The following is a 5,567-nucleotide window of genomic DNA, read 5'->3' as shown; positions in this document are numbered from 1 at the left end:
TTAGGTCAATTCTTTAATTTAAGTTAAGAATTAAGTAGGTTTTTTTTAAAAAAAATAATTAAATTAAGAGATTAATTTAAGTTAAATAAGTTGTTTAAGAACAAATTAGTATAAGTTATAAGTTAATTTCAAGTTACGAAATTAAGTTAAAATTTAAGTTAATTAACGTAGTTTAGAATTAATTTTGAAAATTAATTATCTTAAGAAGTTAATTAAAAATTGATTCAAGAAAAAGTATGAATTTAATTAATGGTTAACTAAATTGATTAACTTGAGGATTAATTAATTCAAGTTTAAAGGTTATTTTGAGTTAATTTCATTAATTAATTAATTGAAGTTTAATTTGAGTTAGTAATTGATTAAGTCAGAGATTAAGTTAACTTAGGTTAGAAAACTAATTGAGATGAGAATTTAAGAAGAGCAGTAGTGATAAAAGCTTAGTTAAATATACTCATCTATTATTGGTTCTTAACTATCTAACACTTGGTTATTAACTAATTATCAGAAGATAACAATTTTACCTGATTAGTCAAATCAAGTATTTATGTCCAATTAGATATTTATTGAAAAAAGACTACTTGATTTGATCAATGTACTACTGTATTTTTCGCTCAGACTTATGTTGATGCACTGATATAAGCATCTGAAGTCCAGACAAAATGTCTACGCATCGCACACCATTCTATGTTTATAAATACACAATCAAGTTAACCTAGTGTGTTTGTAAGATGCTCAATTTCTAGATTTATAGGATTATGCTTTCAAGGGGTTTGATCTAGACTAAGGTCAAAATAAATTTTGGAACACTAACGAAATAGGAAATTTTTAGAAAACATAAATAATTTTCCTAGAATTTAAAAATTATCCGAATAAATATCCTCCCCATTAATCTAAGATTTTTCACACGCAAGCAATATCTTTAAACTTATTTGTAAACAATTTTAATGAATTAATTATTTGATTTCAATTTAATTATTTAGATTTAATTAAATTTACTTTTAAATTATCCTTATTTATCTCACTAGTCTAAATTTTCAAACAAAAGGGATTCTATTATTTTGTAAGATGAGTTAAGTTGAATTTCAGGATTTGATTTAACTTTGTGTTAGATTCAAGTTTAGCTTTGGATTCAACAAATAGGCATTCTTCGGATAAACTTCTGAGCTATGGTGAGTCACTTGGACATCATTAGAGTAAGCATGCCTTCGATGTCTTCCAAATAGTCCTATCCACTGAACTTAATAACAAAACATTGGTCTAACCAGCTATGATTGGTAAGGGGTAGCTTCAGTTAGTTTCACTAAGCCAAATGTACCAGGTCGAAGTCATATCTTCCTAGACATGCATAGATATAGCTTTCCTAACCTACTATCATCCAAAACTTCTCCAGTGTTATTTTTTCAAGTTAAACTTTTGTCCCTTTTTAATTTAATCCTAATTACCCTGTCGGGTAACCTATTTGTAAAATACCGAAAAATGGTGAATAACCATAAGAGAATTTTCAAAAAAATTTAGAAATTTTCTGGGAAATTTTCGGAGACTGTATGGACGAGTTTACGGGGATAAATATTGGGCATCGGGAAAGCCTGTTTAGGCTACCCTATTTAAACGAGGAAAAGTTTGGTTTTCTTTTTTCCTTTCTATTTCTTTTTCTCTTCTCCTCCGCCGAATTCACGCCGAACCCGTGCCCTAACCTCCTCGCGCCGAGCGGTTTCCCCTCCCACAACCGATCGCCTTCCCCAGCCGCGCCGCCCCTCTCCCGATTTCCCTCCTCGCGATTGTCTTCTTCTTCTTCCCCAACTCATAACTGACCCAGACGCGGGTCGTCGGCGCTGATGGTGGCTGGCAACGTGCCCTAGCACCGACCCCCTCCCCTATGCCCTAGCCGCCAGCCACCCGATCGTCGGGCAACGACACCAAAGCTTCATCCTCTCCCTCTCCCTCTCCCTCTCACGACGAGGAGCACCCTCTCCTCCCGATCTTCGACCCCACTGCCCAAAGACGGTTGTTGGATGCCCGAGCGCCACCGATCTTCTCTCTCCGAGTTGCGACAGAAGCAGTACCGAGCCCTTCTTCTTGCGTCTCTGCTCGACACTGCCGAAGTCGTCAACGTCGTGCCCTAGCCCCGATCCGCCACCCACTTCTGAGCAAGGATCCTGATTTCCTCTTCCTCATGATCTTCTTCACAGTTGATCATACCAATGCCGCCTGATCGCACCCCCATCACTGGATCCAGCCGCTGGCCATGTGGTCGACGCCGTTGTTGTTGTCTCCAGCCGATCACCGCTGGCAACAGTGTGCTGCTACCACAGAAGAAGGAAGTCAATTGGGTAATAAGTTCTTTGATACAAGCTTTGTTGACATATCTTACTTCTGATATGGGTTATTTGGTTTGGAACGGGTGCCCATGTTTGAAGCGTACACAGATTAATTGTTGTCAACAGTGGTGTTTGGTGTTGAGGTAAGGAGTAGGGTGATGAAATAAATATTGTTTATGGGTTTGAATTAGGTATGAGGTAGACTTCATGATTTATATAATTGATTTAGGTTTGGATTATTAATTTAATGGGTTGATTGGGGATTAGGTAACTAACCTTAATTAACCGTTGGATTTAATTTAGGTAGGTTGAGGTTTAGGGTTTAGGGTTTTTCCCTAAATTGTTATTAAGGATTTTTATTTAGCTATTCATTTGAGTTATAACTAAATAAAAATGTATATATATTGGTGACACAGGACTTTGACACGAGACGAGCATCTCGACGTCGGATTTGGACCGGATTGGACCTTTCTATTGGAGGCGGGTACTTTGACTTATCTTTTTATATATGTCACTTGATATACATAGTAGTTTTTAACAAGTAGTAATGATTATGTTTCATATCTGCATCGGTTTGTCACTACCGGATACCTGTTACATGCTTGTTTTGCTTACTTGTTATGCATTCCATGTTAGTACCCACCTGATTTTATATGCTTATAGAGGTAGTGACATAACCATGTCTTATTATGTTCAGGACCTAGGTTTTTAAACCTTATCTGATCCGTATACCTAGACTATTGATTGGATCTATTTATCCTATGGTACACATTATGTAGAGATTGATAGGATCAGGATATTTCCATTGCTTAGTGTCATGTACCATCTCGCATGATTGTATGTTGTGCGATAGTCGGCTCCATTATTGTTGAGCACATCGCCAGTTACATAGATCTGCACACACCACTACTCATGGGTTAATGGTATGTCAGGCAGGGTGTGTGGCAGTTCTGCTGTTAGGCTCCACTGGTCCGGTGACTCAGCTGGTAGCCGACAGACAATTCTTCTCTATTAGGCTCCGCTGGTCTAGAGACGCAGCGTGGTAGCCGGCAGACAGTTTTGTTTTGTTAGGCTCCGTTGGTCCGCTCATGGGTAGTGTGACGCAGCGTGGTAGCCGGCAGGGATCCCTCCTCTGGACTGGCTCAAGGAGATGAGAGCATTGCGCTCCCCCACTTATGATTTGGGGTAGGAGGATAGGTGTACTCTGATAGCATCTCATCCACTCGGTCACTCAAGAGCAGTGATGGTAGAGTGCACGATTGTCACAACCTACCCACTTGGTCTCACCATCATGTGTGAGATTGCTGACTGATAGTAGGGGTGACCTGGACATGTCATTGACATCATATACATTGATGCATTTATTGCTTGTGTTTGCTGCACTTATATGCTGCATATTTGGTGGATGCATATGTTTGACATGCATACAAGATTTATGATACTTTGGGTCTGACACCCTTGTTATCCTTATACCAGGTCCTGGTTAGTACAGTTGTTCTCCTATATATTTCAGTTTATATTTATCATTCCTATATCAAGAGACTGTACGCATAATTATTGCTATTGGTTATTTTCTTACTATGCATGTTAGTAGTTACCCGCTGAGGAGTTGACTCACCCCGTTGATATACTATTTCCAGGTTAAGGCTGTTTGGAGGATTTCCAATCACTAGTCCCCCTCCAGATTTCGAGGATTTTCATATGGACCTTATTATTATTTTTTTTATTATTATATAGTTGTCTATGTATTGGACTTATGCTGGTCTTGCTTTATTGATATTGTATTATCTTTATTGTCGATAAGTTTTATTGGATATGTTTTACTACATGTCTGCCTGGATGGCAGAAGAGGTGAGTTGATTTTATTGCGTCGTGATTTGAGTTTTATGGGTGTAGTTGAGTAGAAAATAAGTTTTGAGCTTTATGGGTGTAGTTGAGTAGGATATTTGAAAGGATTTTTCTTATCATTGCATTAGTTTAGTTTTACTATTAAACTATGTGGATGTTTGACATATTTTTATTGTTATTGTTCCGGCCGTGTTGGCCGAGGTATTTGGATTGATGTAGTAAGTTTCAAATTATCACCCGTACAGGGGAGATGCTGCCGAAATTTCTTCTGGCAGGGACTCCCCCGGGGCGTGACACTATTGTTTTAAAGGTTCCAACTAATTTAGAGCATCCCCTTGAATTATTGAACTTTCAATTTTAGGTTTTAGGTTTATGTCGATTACTTTTATAGTTATAATGGAGTTGATGATAATTTGAGTTTGAGTTAGTTTTGTAGTTATTTGATTTAAATTTATTTTTTTGATTGGATTTGATTTAGTTGATTTTTTTTTATGTTTTAGATTTTGATTTGGGTTAGGTTTAGATGTATTTATGTAATGAATTTCGTGTTTGGGCACACAGAATTGATTGAGCCCTACTTGCGTGGTTAGGGATACTTTTGGAACCCAAACTTTAATTAGGTTTTTGTTTTGGCTTATGAGTGATATAAATGTTTTATTTGTTGAGTTGGACTTGTATCCGAGCCTAGACTTATTATATACACCTTTTTGAGTTTTAAGAATTAAATCTAAATTTTTCGATCTAGTGCTGCTGAAAGTTTCTAATAACCCTTTAAGTTTATTAATTTTACTTTTTAAATTTATGTTTTGCTCCTCAAGTGTTACATCTTGATTTGGATCTTTATTTTTAGTTTCTTCTTTGAGGCGTTGATTTTCCTCAAGAAGTGATTCATTTTATTTTTCATACTTAATTAATTTTTTTTATTTAAACAAGCAATTATTCTAAAAACTTTAGAGGTTAAGATGGAGGATACCTGGTTCGAACCTTTGAAAATGAGTATGGACTTGTGACTTGATTCATCCTCAGACTCGCTTTCTGATTCTGGTCTTGTTGCCATCAATGTGAAGTAATTGTGATGCTTCTGATCCTCAACATCCGATTCTTCTGAGGATGACTCGTCTCACGTCGCCTTGAGTGCCTTTTTCTTTCTGGTTGGTTTGGGTTTGTTGTCTTTCATCTTCGGACACTCGTTCTTGTAGTGTCCTTTCTTGTTGCACCCATAGCATGTGATATTTGCATTCGAGTCACTTGCTTTGATCACCTTTTGTAAATCCTTCTTCGTGAAGTTGTTCTTCCTTCTCATGAATATTTTTCTGACCATGTTCACGAGTTGTTCTTCTTCATCTTCCGAGTCATATTCAGATTCTGGCTCTGGTTTGTGCTTGTGTTTAGCTTCTTTTG

This window comes from Zingiber officinale, chromosome 2B (assembly GCF_018446385.1).
Source record: "Zingiber officinale cultivar Zhangliang chromosome 2B, Zo_v1.1, whole genome shotgun sequence".
In the NCBI taxonomy this organism is placed as follows: domain Eukaryota; kingdom Viridiplantae; phylum Streptophyta; class Magnoliopsida; order Zingiberales; family Zingiberaceae; genus Zingiber; species Zingiber officinale.
Note: the sequence above shows the minus strand (reverse complement) of the source record.